Source organism: Myotis yumanensis, unplaced genomic scaffold (assembly GCF_028538775.1).
Source record: "Myotis yumanensis isolate MYYU_CA2020_CCGP unplaced genomic scaffold, mMyoYum1.0.hap1 SCAF_18, whole genome shotgun sequence".
NCBI lineage: Eukaryota > Metazoa > Chordata > Mammalia > Chiroptera > Vespertilionidae > Myotis > Myotis yumanensis.
In genome coordinates, this window is record NW_027223769.1 from 39,983,263 (window position 1) to 39,999,323 (window position 16,061).

At 59.3% G+C, this 16,061-nt stretch overlaps 1 protein-coding gene across 1 annotated transcript in view; it reads left to right on the forward strand.

The window, feature by feature from the left end:
- The first annotated feature begins 320 nt into the window (after positions 1-320).
- Positions 321-16,061, forward strand: part of ZNF536 (zinc finger protein 536) — a 286,091-nt gene continuing 270,350 nt past the window's right edge. Inside the window, 1 exon segment of the mRNA XM_070398529.1 lies at positions 321-443. The gene's annotated coding sequence lies outside the window, so the exon portion shown is untranslated.

A 16,061-nucleotide genomic window follows, 5' to 3' on the forward strand; every position in this document is an offset into this window, starting at 1 on the left:
ACTCACATCTTTGTTCATTGTTCAGAGTGGAAGGCAGGCGACTTAAAGAGACGAAAGAGAGGAAAAGGGGCGGGGGGGGGGGGGGGAGGAAAAAGAGGGGGGCAGGAAGAGGGAGGAAGAGAGGCTGGGGGACAGCGCCCCCGCCTGCGGGGTCGGGTGGGCCAGGAGACAGGAGCGCGGAGGGTCTCCGGGAAAAGTGGACATTACCGCTTTAATGAACTTCGCGATGCTCGGCGGCGGGACCTGGCGTAGCCGTGACGCGCCCCATAAATCCGCCGGCCCGGCTGCTCCCGAACTCGTGTGGTCGCCGCCGCGTCAGACCCAGCGCGCGCCTCCCAGTCCAGAACCATTTGCATAATTGGATTTTTTTTTTGGCCTCCTTGTTCCTCCCTGAAACTTGTTTGAAAACCGCGAGGACCTGCCCGTTGGGAAGCGGGTGCCAAGTAAGTGCCCAGCGGTGCCCTCGGTGCGCCCCGGGGTCAGCGCGCGCAGCCGGCGGGCGAGGTGCGGGGAGCGGCGCGCGGCGGGGTGGGCCTGGCCGGTGGGGTCGGCCGCCTCGGGCTCCGGGCTCCGGGCTCCCGGCTGGCAGCTCCGCAACTTTTTTTCTCTGTCTGCTGACTTTTCGGGGCAGGTGAGGCGTCTGGCCCTGGCGTACCTGTAGCGAGCTCCGGAGGGAGGGGATTTGGGGCCGGTGGAGTTGGGCACCTCTTGCTGGGGCGGGCGATGGGTCGTAGCTGCGGAGGGCAGAGCTGTGGGGAGCGGCGGGCGGGCTGTTGCTGCCGGTGGCGCCGAGGCAGCTCCTCACCAGATGCCTCCCCCATGATCCCAAGGTTTGCGTCTGTGTGTGCATGTGTATGTGCGTTTGTGTGCGTGCGTGTGTGTGTGTGTGTGTGGTCACCGGTGCTTGGAAAAGCAAAGCCAAGCCACCCACACAGGAGCAGGCAGGGCTCCTCGCACTTGCCCTCTCCCCGCCTCTCTGTGTGTCTGTGGCTGGAAGGAGGGCACACACAGCGGCTTGCTGGAGGCAGGGTTCCCGAGAAATGGGCAGCTCTGTTGGCAGTGCCACCAGTTCCAGAGCCGAGCGGGTGCTGCTCCGGAAGGTGCCAGCCCTTGCTGCCCAGGAGAGCACTTCCACAGCCTCTCCAATGGCACTAAACACGCACAATACATCATCACCATCACCCGCAGCTTCAGGGCCTGGGGGACATCCATTTGCTGGGGAGAGACTGTCACCCTGGTTCCCCTTCTCGGGGAACTTGCTGGAGGCTGGGCCCCCCGACCCGGCCCAGCAGGGGCAGGGGACTCAGGGTGCCGGGGGAGTGGCAGGGGGCGCCCTGGCAGCCCTCTGGCCCCTGCTCAGGGGGAGCCTGGGGCTTCTGGCTGAGGCTGCCTTAGTTATGATGTCATTCTGATAGCAGAGAGCAACTGTCTCCTGATCCACCATTAACCGCCTGGCTGATCTGCCTGGTAACCACAGTGCTGCCGGCCAGGCGTGGGCAAACGCAGGCTCAGGGGGCCCTGGGGGTCCCCCCACTGAGGACCAAGGGGTTCCAGAGGCCTCACCCCTGGGCCCTGCCTGTGAACCTTGTGATGCTTCCATCTAGACATGACAGGGACGCCAGGCCCCTGGATGGAGGGACCCCTGTTTGTCCAAAGTTTGGAAAACTTTTAGAAGCCTTTGCCTTCCAGAACGCCCTTTATCCAAAAAAAAAAATTATATATATATATATTTTATTGATTTCAGAGAGGAAAGGAGAGGAAGGGAGAGAGAAACATCCATGATGAGAGAGAATCATGGATCGGCTGCCTCCTGCACGCCCCACACTGGGAATGGAGCCCACAACCGGGGCATGTGCTCTGACCAGGGATCGAACGGTGACTTCCTGGTTCATAGGTTGATGCTCAACCACTGAGCCACGCCGGCGGGGCAGTCTGGTAAAACTTGAACATGGTTGTGAGCAGGCAGAGACCCCTGGATCTGGGCCCCATGGCTGGGGGCCTGGATCTCGGGGCCCTGGTGCGGGAGCGTGTTGGTAACATCTGCCCGCCACCTTCGGTGCCTGAACCGTGCCTTTATGTAAATGTCACAGCACGTGAAGCGGGTTGAGTGTGGGTCTTTAAAGAGTGTTCGGTGACTGAAGATTTCCTCGGATTGACGGTTCATGGGGAATTTGCATAACTGGGATGAGAATGAACTTAACATCTGGGCCTGTGAGAAAGGTTAGTGCCTCGCATGTCATCTGCAGAGGACGCCTGTGCAAGGCTTGTCGCTGAGCTGGCGTGGGGAGAAAGTTCCTTCTGATGGATCTGGGTTCCGGGGCCCAGGCTGGGAAGCCGGCTTGCTCTTTGCGGGGTGCGTTTGACTTCTGAGCAGGTTTCAGATCCTCACAGCTCAGCGTTGACTGCAGGCTGGGCCGTCTGCACCGGGGACTGGGGGTGGTGGGGGCAGCAGCCACAGTGTCTGATCAATGCTGGGAGCCAGTGACCCCCATAGGGGGGCAGCCAGGTGGCCACAGCAGCCCACTGTGCTGAATCCCCAAAGCTGCCTGATCAGGTTGTGCTGAGGTGGTCTGCTCGGCCTTAGGTAACCCGAGATACTTCCATCAGCTCAGACCTGCACATCCACACGCCCACCCACCCCAACGAACCCCGACCCCCTTGGGAGCAAGACAGGCTGATCTCCGGCCCGAGGCACCAGCCTTCCCGGAGCACGGCTGCCTTTTGCTCGGGAGGCGGCTGTGAATGGCACAGGTGTTTCTAAAGTGGCTGGGCTGGAGGGAGAGAGAAGCAACGACGCCGAGAACATAGAGGAACTCGTGCTTCTCCCCCTTTGGAAGAGGATCATAAAAGAAGGAAGCAAATAGATTTATTTTCCCAGTTTGAATGAGGACAATTATAGCTCTTTAACATCTTTGGATGCAGTGTGTTAATAAGCCTTGTAAGTAAGCTGAGATATCAGCCTGCATTTTGTTCTCAGCATTATTTAAAGTGAGGCTTGTTGCACGTTTGGAATAGAAGCGAGCTTTCTGCAGGTCCACTTGGGTCCACGCGAGGACAGAAGGCCCGGCACCCCTACCGGGACCCGGCGGTGAGTGTGCGCCGCTCCCTCCTGTCCCCACGGGAGACCCTAGGATTGGTCAGAAGGCCCCTGGCGGTCAGCGGGCCTGAGGCATCCCCCGGGCGGTGGAGGATGAGCTGTGGGGACTGGGGAGTAACAGCTGCGCACAGGTGCACTGACCTCAGAGACTCCTGTGGGCTGCGGGTTCGTGGGGGGGAACCCACACCGGCCCTGCGTATCGAGCCCCTTCCAGGACGGGCTGCGGCGGGGCCCTGAGGAACTGGGGGAGGAGGGGCCCCCGGGCAGGTGGGGCCCAGCTCAGCTGACTGGTGTGTTGTCCTTGGTTGTGTGTGTCTGGCTGGGCGCTGGCGGGAGAGGGACTGTCGCTCAGGCCTCGCCTGTCCTGCTGGCACCCAGTGCCCTCTGAGGGCTGAGCAGCCGAGCTGAGCTGGGGGCGCCCACATGCGGGCAGATGGAGCTCAGCCAGGGGGAGCCCGCGCTGGGAGCTCGGTGTGGTGATGCTGGTGTGTGTATGCATGTGCACGAGTGTGCGTGTGTGTGTGTACCAGTGTATGTGTGTTTGTGTGTGTGCACGAATGTGCGTGTGTCTGCACATGTCTGTGTGTGCACAAGTGTGCAGGTCTCTGTGTGTGCATGTCTCTGTGTGCATGAGTGTGCATGTGTTTGTGCGTGTGCGTGCTTGAGTGTGACATGTCCATGCGTGCACTATACACGTGTCCGGGCGTGTGTGCACGTGCTGGGGAGGGTGTTCTTCTGCCATGGTTTCCTGTTCACCCACCGGGCACTGCCCGGGCCGGTCAGTGAGTCTGTGAGCCCGTGTGGGGTGGGGGTCAGGCCCAGACAGCTGAAGGAGGAGGAAGTGGAAGGAAACATACACGTTCGGAATCTGGCCCCGGGGTGCAGGCCACGCCTCCTGGAGCAGATGCTCCCCCCAAACGAAGGCAGACGTGGCTGGAAGCCACCTCCGGAAGGTGGGCCACTCGGCAAGCCCCCTGGCGGGGCCCGGCCCTGCGGGGTGGGCGTGGGGCCTCCTGCCCAGGCCTGGCATCGCAGGCTCGCGTGGGGCCAGGGCTGGTGCTGCTGGCTGTGCTGCTGCTCGAGGATCCACATCCCACTTTCACTTTTAAAGCTCCTTGCATGTCTCCCGTCGTTCCCTTCTCATGGAGTGTCGCTCCCACAGAGGACGTGGACACGTGGCTTTGCGCAGCCTCTGCGCCCGAGGGGGGCGGGTGGGGGGCTCTGAGACGGGACTCGGGGGGACTTGCCAGGCTGACCGCAGTCCCGTTCCTCCAGACGAGGGTTCGCATAGCCACACAGTGGACGCTGCTGCTTGCAGAGGCTGTCCTGTGCGCGGCAGGGCGTTTGACGCATCGCTGACCTCTGAACTGTTAATGCCGGTGGCGCCCCCCCCCCCCCGCCTCCCGTGACAATCACACACGTATCCAGTCGTTTCCATCCATCCCCTGGGGGCCCCAGGCTCACCCCCACGGCCTCCACCTGCCAGGCCTTGTCCTCAAGGGGCAAAGGGGCCCAGCCCTCAGGGCGTGCACAGGCTGGGGTGACAGGAGTGTCCCAAGGACCTGGGACTCCAGGGGCCTGGCCCTGCCTGAGTGGGGGCCCAACTGTGGGGTCTGCGAGGAGGGAGAACCCCGAGAGGAGAAGCAGAGGGGCTCCCGCTGCTTCTCGATGAGTCTCACCCTGAAATCGGCCCCTGGGTGAGAGCTGCCTCGTCCCTGCTGGGCCATGACACCCGGAGGCGGGGCCACAGCTTGGAGCCGGTCAGGGTGGCCCCCAGGGTGGTGTGTGTGGTGCGCATGGGGTCTGAGCCCTTTACTCATTCAACCCCCGCAGCCTCTTTGTTTTTAAAGGATACATTTTAAAAAATATTATTTTCATTGACTTCAGAGAGGAAGGGGGAGTGAGAGAGAGAAACATCCATGATGAGAGAGAATCATGGATCAGCTGCCTCCTGAACGCCCCCTACTGGGGGTGGAGCCCGCAACCTGGGCCTGTGTCCTGCCTGGGAATTGAACCCTGACCTCGTGGCTCATAGGCTGGCGCTCAGTCACCGAGCCGCACCCGCCTCCGCTCCAATGACTGGGCACCTCTGGGGGGTGCAGAGATGGCTCCACACAGCCCCCCTCCCAGCGGCTGCTGTTGGGGCACCTCCGCAGGCCCTGCGTTCTGCATCGTGGGTGCCCTGTTTTATTTAGTCCTCTAACAACCAGTGAAGCTCCCCACCCCCGGCACTGTCTCCAGTGGGCACGGGGCTGTGACAGCCTGTTGCGGCCATGGCTCGTGCGTGGCTGAGGGAGGGTCAGGGCCCCCCCTGGGCCGCTCACCTTGCTGGTGCGCCCGCCTCCCGATTCCACACTCAGAGGGGCTGTGACAGGGCCCTCCGTCCCCGGGACATCGCTCGCCTTCACCACGGAAGTGGCAGCTGGGAACCGGAACTTGCTGCGTGGGGGACAGAGGCGTGGTTGTCCACTTGTTTCCAAGAGGGAGAAGTCGGTGGAAACTGTGTCAGCGAGACGGCGCCCACGCCGGAAAGCACACGGGTCGGCGGGCCTCGCAGGGATCACACATGAGATTTCAGCCACTGGAGTCGCTTGATTATTTAATTTTATCTTTCAAAACAGCCAGACACATTTATTCCTGATCAGCACACACGTAAGAAAATGTAATTCTTGATTGAAATCTATCGAGGCCCAGGCAGGCCTGGCCTCCCACGGTGTCTCAGAAAGGCCGCCGGGCTGTGCGTCTGCGGAGGTCGGGGGGGGGGGCGGGGGCACAGCTCCGGGCTGTGATGACTCTGTGTCCGCGGCCGGGGGGGGGGGCACCCAGGTTCGGGGTTGTCACCCGCGGGTGCAGTGGCCGTCTCAGCAGCCCGAGTCTGCTGGGAGCAGAGAGCATCCCTGGTGAACACGGCTGGGCCTGCTCACCGAGCTCTGCCCAGCATCTGAGAAACTTCAGTCCCAAACGTTGCCCCCAAGGAGGCTCAGCATGAGGGGGGGTTGGGGGGGGCGGCCATCCCTCCAGTGACCTGAGAAGAGGTCAAAGGTGGGGTGCATGTGGGATTGGGGGGGTGCAGAGGGCCACATGTGGGCACAGAAGGGTTTCATCTGAGAAGCTGAAACCTCGCAGATGGTGGGGGCCACCAGAGCCACCAGGCGCCCCCAAGTCCTGCCGTCCTGCCGGCCACCCTGGCCTGCGGCTCTGGGCCTCGGGGAGCCTGGGCCCCGCTGGGAGCTCTCCTGGGTCCGGGTGCGCCGCTTGCGTCTTAAGCAAAAAGCCAGATGCTGTCTGCAGTTCCTCCCTGGGATGACAGATTTGACAACTTAATATCTATTTTCTGTGTTTTATTTTTTGTCCCCCCGCCGATTTCTTCCTTCTCAGCTTGCAGTGGCTTCTCAAAGTGCTGAAAAAGCTTTTGTTCCAGTTTGGAGGTGGGAGCATTGGAATTTGGGTCCCGTCCACATTCTCAGGGGCGGGTTTGGGAGCAGGAGACGCGATGATGGACGTCGGCATCATCTGACCAGGATGGAGGCCGGGAGGGGGTGTCCCCCTCGACTGCTCCCCGAGGAAGCTCAGGGGCTCCTGAGCCCAGCTAGGGCGTTTCCCATGACGCAGCCTCTGTGATGTGTGATGTCATGAGTGGGTGTGTGTGTGCGCCGAGCCTGTGGGCACGCGGCTCCCTCGTGGTGCTGGCTGTGAGGCCGAGTCCTACATTCCAGACCCCACAGCGTGGGCCGTTTTCAAAGTCCTCCCTGGAGAGCCTGCTGCATGGGGACCCGCGCCCTTTCATCTCCTGGAGGCCAGAGGCCGGCACCTGGAGCCTGGGGTTCCCCTCCGGCCTGCGGGGGTGGCAGGCGGGGGCGTGGGGGGTGGCCTTGTGCCCGGCCTGCTCTGCCTGACTCCGTGCTGGGCTGTGGGTGGAGGCACCTGGCCCGAGGTGCACCAGGAAACTCGCTCTTCCGTGGCCTGGCGATGCCACGCAGATAAAGTCATGCGTTTCTGGGTGTGACCTGCAAGTGCCGCCCTCACTGCGGCGACGTGTTCATGGATCTGAGGCCGAGGGCCCAGCTGCGTCCTCCTCGGACAGACTCTCCAGGGGGAACCGGGTCGTTGACTCCCTTCGGGGTGCTGGCTTCTGCGGGGCCACTGTGTCGGGGCGGCAGGGAGCCGGGCATCAGGGGGCTTCTGCCATGGTTTCCCTTAAAGGGGCAGACACGTGCTCGCCCGGCCGTCCCGGGGGCAGGCGGCCGTGAGGGGGCCGGCCTGGGGTGCGGAGGGGACCCTCGCTGGTTAATCTTCGGCCTCCGCCTGTAGCCCGGAATCCACACGGGGCAGCAGCATTTCCTGCCGCTGTGTCATTGCCCAGGAGGAGGAAGACTGAAGGGGGCGGGAGCTTCGTGTGCATTTTATTTCCTAATTAATTTTTTTTGCAAGGGTTACATCGCACCTGCATTGGATCAAAATCCATAAGTTAGTTTTTTGCATAATGTAGCTTTTAGGGATGCTCCCCCTCACTCCGTGATGAAGATGCCGGTTTCACTGAGCCAGAAACAGGAGTTGGTACATGTGGGAGCGCGGGGCCTTTCTGTGTCGGGGGGTGAGCGGTGAGCCAGGGAGAGGGCCGGGCTGGTCGCGGAGTCACTCACCTGGGGGTCAGTGAGCACGAGGACTGGTCTCCTAGGTTCCAGAAGGTGCATTTTAAAGGGTCAGCTGAGCCCTGGCTGGTGTGGCTCAGTGGATAGAGTCAGCCTTCGGATTGAAGGGTCCTGGGTTCGATTCCTGGTCAGGGCACATGCCTGGGTTGTGCGATTGGGGGGCATGCAGGAGGCAGCTGATTGAGACATTGATGTTTCTCTCCCTCTCCCTTCCTCTCAGAAATCAATAAAAATATATTAAAAAAATAAAAAAATAAAGGGTCAGCTGTACAAGGTGGGGGTGGGGCTTAGGTCTTCACTAAGCAGACATTCTCATTCACCACATCACATGGCAGCTACACATTTCCAGGACACACACACACACATGTACACCACACACATATGCATGAACACCCACACATGTGCACACAATACACACATGCACACGCAGCCTGCCGGTTGCTGGAATCTTGGTGGGTATGTGATGGGCCAGAGCCAGAGCCAGAGCCCCCAGGAGGCACTGCCGTTCATCTGTTTGTTCATTCATTCGTTCATTCATTCAGTGTCCATGGCAGCCTGGGTGCCGGGAGCAAGCAGAGCCACCTCTGGGCTGTCGTGAAGACTCAAGTGCGAGTGGACACAGTGACGATGAGTTCTGAGGCTCCAGGGTCCACATGAAGCACACGTGTGTGTGTCCCAGGGACGCACTAAATTGCACACTGGCGTGCACACTGGCGTGCACACTCATGCATCGGACCGGGGGCTGCTGCGTTCAAGACGGGCCCCATGAGAGAGGGGGGATCGGGAGAGCTCCCGTCCTTTTCCCCACGCGGAGCGGACGGGGTTCCGGGGGCTCCCCAGAGGAGAATGCCGGCCCTTGGGAAGCAAGACCCCGGCTTCCGGGGAAAGTCGCAGGGAAGACAGGCCTGCACACGGCCCTCTACATGTAGTGAGCACGCCCCACCGGCGGCTGGGGCTCCAACGGGCGCGGCGCCCTCTGGTGTAACCCTGAGGGAAGAGGCGTTCCCACGTGGCGGGGCCTGCCCACGGCCACACAGCCGGCGGCTGGCAGTGCTGGGCTCCGAGTGGAGCTTGTGCCGGGACGTGTGGTGCTGGTGGCCCCGGCCCGGCCCTGCCCTGGAAGTGGGCGCCAGAGCAGACCAGCAGGGGGAGAAGCGAGGCTCACGGGACAGGCCTCCCCAGAGCCCCTCCCCAGAGCCTCTCCTTGGGGGGCGGCAGCGTGGCCGCGGGTCCCGGGGCAGCCGGGGTCTTTGCGTGTGTCTCGGCACCGGCTCTCCAGTCCCGCCCCCCCCCCCCCGTTCCTCCTGTGCACACGCACTGCGGGGCCGCTGTGGGCCTGATTCCGTGGCTCCTGCAGCTCCAGACAGAGTCACAGGAGACACGTGCTTATCATGTCAGCTGTGGCCGTGGAGGCTGCGTGATTCCAGGGGCAGCCCTCACACTGAATGTAGGTTCCAGTGGAAAGTGCAGGGTGTGCTGCTGGCTCTTAGGGTACCGAGCTTTTCCCTCAGGATCCTCATCCTCACGGGAGAGTACTTTTTCCATGGATTCTAGAGAGAGCAGAAGGGAGGTGGAGAGAGAGAGAGAGAGACAGACAGACAGACATTGATGGGAGAGAGACACATCAATTGGCTGCCTCCTGCACTTGCTCTGGCCGGGGCTGGGGATCAAACCTGCAATCTAGGTCCGTGCCCTTGCCGAGAATCAAACCCGAGACCCTTCGGTTCTTGGGCTGATGCTCTAACCACTGGGCTGCCAGCCGCGCCCTCATCAGTTGGTTTTAAATGATGAAGTAAATTCCATTACGTAACTGTAAACATTCCACATGGTCCCACACACATCACCGGCACCTCCACGTGAAGTATTAACAGGTGAACGACTCCATAGAAAAGTCATGGAAACAAACGCGTGACTTCCATTACGCTTTCAGAAAAGTCGCCTCAAGATTTCGCCTTCCTTAGCAAAAACCTATGATGAATGAAGAGGAAAGATGTTTAAGCGGACTAGGAAAATAATTCTTTTAAAAATAATTGATTTTAGAGAGAGAGAAGGAGGAGGGGGAGAGAAAGAGTAGGAGGAGGGGGGAGAGAGAGAGACAGAGAGAGAGAGAGAGAAACATCGATTTGTTGGTCCACTTATGTATACATTCGATGGTTGATTCTTGTATGTGCCCTGGCCGGGATCAAACCTGCCACCTTGGCGTACTGGGCCGCCAATGCTGAGCTACCAGCTGAGCTCCCGGCCAGGCGGGGCTAGAAAAGGAAATCTTTCGGCTGAAGGAGCAGCCGTGGTAGCGCAGTCCCCGCTTTCTCCCGTTCCGCTCCGTGCCTGTAGCGTGGCTGTTGTCCACTCACCTTTTGAGTATCTTAAAGTAACTGTGCCAGCTCGGAGAGCATCATCTTCATTTCTCCGCTCCTGTTGGGATAATACTTCACCCAAGCGTATAAATACAGTCCTAGGTTTATGTGTGTGTGTGCGTGCGCGCGCACGCGCGCGCCTGTGTGTGTGTGTGTGTGGAAACGCGAGCCAACGACCCTTGCTCTTCCTCTTAAGGAGCTCAGGCTGTAGTAGGAGTCGCCCGGGAGCATTTGGTGGCTTATTTTAGTCTCTGTCACGACTCGCCACGTGACTGCTCCATAATCGTCTTGAGAAGTGACACGAGATTCCTTTTTCCATAATAAAGGGTAAGTAATGTAATAATCCCGACTGAGAAACCCTACTGAAAACATTGCATTTCCCCCAAGTTGGAGAAGAGTGCCAACAATAGGTAGGATAAAGTGAGATCAATATTGTGACAGGGCTCTATTATGCCTGGCTCACTAATTTGGAGAAAACTTGTCTTCCACCCGAAACCGCGGAGCATCAGCTCACAGTAGCTTGCGTGCCTCCCCTCGTCCCGGGGCACGCGAGGCTCTGGGGGTTATTTCTGGAGGAAAATGAGTTTTGATTCCGCAGACGTATGTCCACGGCTTTGTGTAGGGTTTTGTCTCCGGGAACAATGAGAAAGTTTCGCCACGCAATTCGTATGCAAGAGACGGCTCCCCCCAAACTCCAGTGCAGCACAATGCTACATAGTGTCTCACAGAAATGAGCACATACGTGTATGCATGTATGTGTGTGTATGTATGCATCCCATTGTTCTGTGTCATTGCCTTCATGCACACACAACACACTCTTTTTAAAAAAATATATATTTTTATTGATTTCAGAGAGGAAGGGAGAGGGAGAGAGAGATAGAAGCATCAACAATGAGAGAGAACCATGGATCGGCTGCCTCCCGCACACTGGGGATCAAGCCCACAACCTGGGCATCGCACCCTGACCTCCTGGTTCATAGGTGCATGCTCAACCACTGAGCCACGCCGGCTGGGCACACACTCACTCAGTCTCAAAGGTCATCGTCATCGATGTTCATTAATTTCACCCCAAGCTTTACTAGCTTCCTCCTCTTCTAGAAGAATCTGGAGTTTCTGGTTTCTGAGTACCGACCGTGGGTGATTCAGGTCAATGCTAGCAGCTCCTATTGACCGGGCCACGTGACAGGAGGGATTGATCTGCCCAGGGTTGCTCATTTCCCATCGCACGGGGCCTGCCCACCTCGTCCACCCTTCATCACCCCCCATCCTTCCCGGGGCGCTTCCTGACGCCCCGCCCTGCCCCCTCTCCCCCAGGACTGTGCTGTCACCTTCCTGGGGAATCGCACCTCCCCCGTGGGCAAGATGGGTGTCTCCCCGCATCTGCCCTCCTTTGTTCTCCCGAGATCACAAAAGCCGGGACGGGAAGAGCCGACGATAGCAGGCGGTGTGTGTTATTGATGCCGCTTTAATTGTCTTATTGACGACCGCTTGAACCGGGGAAGCACGCTAATGTTCATCATCCTGTGCACTCAGGGGCATTCTCTTGACTCACGCCATCATGACTGCAGTGTCTCCAAACTCAGGTGTGTGCCTCTGCGGCTCACCTTCTGTCTGCGGGGACGCCGGCCTGCAGACAGCTGCGTGGGGAGCCCGGTCCCCTCGGCTCACAGTTTCCTCTGGCCTCGTCCCCCTCTGGGAGCGATCGGCTAGGTAGCACCTGGAGCCGCACCTGGCCCGCGGGGGGCAGGGATCTGACCCACCGCGCATGGCAAAGAGGGCAGTGCCGGCCGGCCCTGGTGGTGCCCAGAGGCGCTGGCTTTTGTGTTTCTTTTTTTGAAGAGACAGCTGTTTCTCTCCTTCTGGGAAAGGCCCACGGAGCACATTAGGAGGATTTAGGGCAGATCGGGGCTGGGATGGAGGCGAACGCCGCTGAGGAGGTTGCATAAGCGCAAGTGGATGGGGAGCCCTCGTGGCCTCATGTGTCTCCGTGCGGCCCCCTCCCGCCTGCTCCCCTCGTGCGCTGGGCGCCTGGCCCACTGGCCTTGACTCAGTTCCGTGGACCTGCTGGGCTGGGTCCCACGTGAAGCCTTCGGCGTGGCCATTTCTTCTGGCCGGACCCTCTGTCTGAACCTTCATCTGGCCTCCTGGGCTCCCTCCACGTCTCACCCCAATGCCCCCTCCTGGCCTCCCACCCCACCCATCACCTCCTCTCTCACGATCCCGCTGTATTGTTCTCGCAGGAATTGCCTTTATCGATTCCATCGTTGGTTAGTGCCCGTTCCTGCTGCCTTCCTCCCCTAAAGCGGGGCCCTCCGTGGCCAGGGCCCCTGCAGGTTCCTGGGCGGCTGCTTCCATCGAGAGCAGAGACTTGCAGTGGCAGCCAGTCCATACACATGTTGTTGTTTTTTTAATGTGTATATTTTTAAAATATATTTTTATGATTTTAGAGAGGAAGGGATAACATCAATGATGAGAGAGCATCATGGATCAGCTGCCTCCTGCACGCCCCCTACTGGGGATCGAGCCCACAACCCGGGCACGTGCCCTGACTGGAAATCAAACCCTGACCTCTCGGTTCATAGGTCGGGGCTCAACCACTGAGCTACGCCCGTCAGGCTCACACATGTGCTTTGGAACCACGCTGCTTTCCTAAGAGAAGTGTGGATTGGGGAGCCTGTCCTTGACTGTGTGAGACGGTGTGGCATCCCATGACAGTGTCCCTGCCTGTCCATCATCCTGCTAGAGACGGGAGCTGGGGTGGCTGCTCCGACCTCCTAAGACAGTGGTTCTCAAGCTTCCTAATGCTGCGACCCTTTAGCACAGTTCCTCATGTTGTGGTGACCCCCAATTTCATTGTTACAAATTGAACATAATTAAATCATGGTGATTAATCACAAAAACAATATGTAATTATATATGTGTTTTCTGATGGTCTTAGGTGACCCCTGTGAAAGAGTTGTTTGACCCCTAAAGGGGTTGCGACCCACAGGTTGAGAACCACTGTCCTAAGAGGTTGTCAGATGGGAATGCAGGGACGTCCTCTCTGGGGAACATGTGCCCATGTCCTGCCAGGTTCTGTGCCCTGTGGGCCCATCAAGGGTGTTTCTTGGGCTATAGCCGTGGAGCTGTGCCCTGTGAAGGCGTGTCCCCGCCTGGCCACCGTGTCCCCCGCGGCCTGTCCTGGCATCAGTAGGTCGGGCACGCAGCGCGCTGGCTGCTTCGTGCGGCTGCTGAGAGCCAGCTGTGTGGGCCTGATTAGCTCGGTGGCTCCCGTCCTCGCCCTCGGCGGGCGGCTCTTGACGGGGGTCCCGGGCAGGGAGACGCCGTCGCCGCCCTGATTGGGGAGGCGCTCAAGGGGCTGATGAGCGAGGTGGAGTCACCCACTGGCTTCAACGAGACACTCGAATCGCAGAGGATGATTGCGGAGCCGAGAGGGGCCTCCAACCCGGGTCCCATCCTGCCGCCCACGTGGCTGCCATCTTGGGGTGCTTGACGCTGCGCCCGCAACGGGGTGAACCTGTTTTCTGGAAGCCTCGGAGTCGCTCATCTTCCTCCTCCCAACAACTCCTGGGCTGGAAGCCACAGGAGGTACCCGGGGTGCCCTGGCCGCGGCCTCCGTGGTCAGAAAGTCGCCCGGGCACCGAAGGGTCATGGGTTTGTTCCTGGTCAAGGGCATGCCCCTGGGTTGCAGGTTGGATCCCAGGCCCCGATCGGGACCGGTGTCCCTCCCTGCCCTCTCTCCTTTCTCTCCCCCTCCCTTCCACTCTCTAAAAATCAATGGGAAGAATATCCTCAGGTGAGGATTAACCAAAAAAAAAAAAAAAAAAAAGTAACAGATAGGGGATCTGGGGGCGAAACCTCCCCTGTCTGCCCCTGGAACCCTCCCGGACCCCACGGTTGGTTGCTGGGAGAGCTGGATGGGAGTGAGTTTCCCAGCATGCATCTCTTCCCGATGTCCCCGAGGACAGGACTTCCCGTTCTCTTGCCTCAGCGTGTCCCTGTCTTGCCGGCTCCTCCCTCACCCCCCACGTTCGGCACCTTCAGGATGGCAGGGGGAGTCATCACACCTTAGAAATGACCGACGGGAACCAGGACATGGCGTTTGGGAAAGACTTAGACACACTTCACAGTGATGTGTGCGTGATGTATAGACCCCCCGGGCTAAAAACTATTTGCTACCTATTTGTTTGTTTCTTCAATTCAATGAAGACCATGCGACTGTACCGGGGGCGGCTGGAAACCACTGTTACTCAGAGGCAGAACTTTTGGCCCGGCGGGTGTGGCTCAGTGGGTTGAGCATTGACCTATGAACCAGGAGGTCACGGTTCGATTCCCGGTCAGGGCACATGGCCGGGTTGCAGGCTCCATCCCCAGCGGGCGGGGTGTGTGTGTGTGTGTGTGTGTGTGTGTATGTGCCGGAGGCAGCTGATCTGTGATTCTCTCTCATCATGGATGTTTCTCTCTCCCTCCCACTTCCTCTCTGAAGTCAATAAAAATATAAAAAAAGGAAAGGAAAACAGAAGGCAGAACTTTTGGGGAGACAGCTCTCCCCGGGAGGGGGCTCCTGATCAGGTGGGAGAGGGAATCCGTGCTGCTGCGCTTCTTGGGATGGTTTCTGCCTCTAATTAAGGAGGGAATTCCACCCTCGGTGGCGGCGGGGGAACCTGGCGGCAGCGTCCCATCGGGATTCCGGCATTGCTGACTCATGTCTGCCTCCCGGCGCTTCTCCGGGGTCTGCCTGTCCCCCGAGTCCCCGGCACCTGCTGCGTCTCCGCTATTGGGTTGCGCGAGTGCAAATGAAGTGCGTATTCAGGGGCACCCACCTTGCACCCCCAGACAGGTGGTGTCCAAGCAGCGTCAGGTGCAGGGTAGGGGCACAGGTCTGGGTCCCGGCCTCGTCAGCGGGTTTGTCATGTGGGCGACGCATTGCCTGGCTGCTCTGTTCTGTCTGCACGAGGCAGCTGTGCCCCCGAGAACCCTCCCCGCTCTGGGGAGAGAGGAGAGGCTGGGGGACGTTAAGCTGTCCTGTTCCGGGCCACCCGGAGTCTGGTTTCGTAGACGGTGTCGTTGTCCATGGACCCGGGCCATGGTGGGCTGTGCCGGTTCCGCTGTGACCGTGTATGAAGTGGGCCCACAGAAACGGCTAAAACCAGCACACTCGGTCCTCGGCCTACCTGGTCTGCTCCGGGTCGTCCTAATTCCGTGACATTTTGCAAAAACCGCCGAGTATTCCTGACCACATCACAGAGGCCACTCCAGGGTCTCACCTTCCTGAGAACCGGCCCCTTCCCAGGACAGGTGGCGGCCTCAGAACGCTTTGCTGTGGGCAAAAGTCCCATAAACCTTTTACTCGGCCTCAGTCCACGGGGACGTTTTTCTGGTGCCTCCGGCGTCCAAGCTGCCAGAGCCGACTGGCCTGTCCCTGCAGGAGCCGCAGGTGCAGCGGCTGCATCTTTGCGTTGACGTCAGACCCAATAGAAGCAGTAGGCGACGACGGGGAGCTACCTCCATTTATCCACAGCTGCTTCTGTGATTTTAAAAACCTGTAGCTTCAGCCCGGCCGGCGTGACTCAGTGGTTGAGTGTCGACCTAGGAACCAGGAGGTCACAGTTCGATTCCGGTCAGGGCACATGCCCAGTTGTGAGCTTGATCCCCAGTAGGGGGCGTGCAGGAGGCAGCCGATCCATGATTCTCTCTCATCATTGGTGTTTCTCTCTCTCCCTCTCCTTTCCTCTCTGAAATCAATAAAAATATGTATCTTTTAAAAAACTTAAAAACGTTTAGTTTCAAAAAACAAGCAAACAACAAAAACACAACACCTACCAGCTAGGACGGCTTAGGCCTTCAGGCTTCTGGGTGCCGAAGTTGGGGAGATGCCCAGCGGCAGGCAGAGAGCAGGTGTGACCCCAGATGCCTGACCTTTATCTTATAAACCATCCCCCTCTCCCCCCGCCC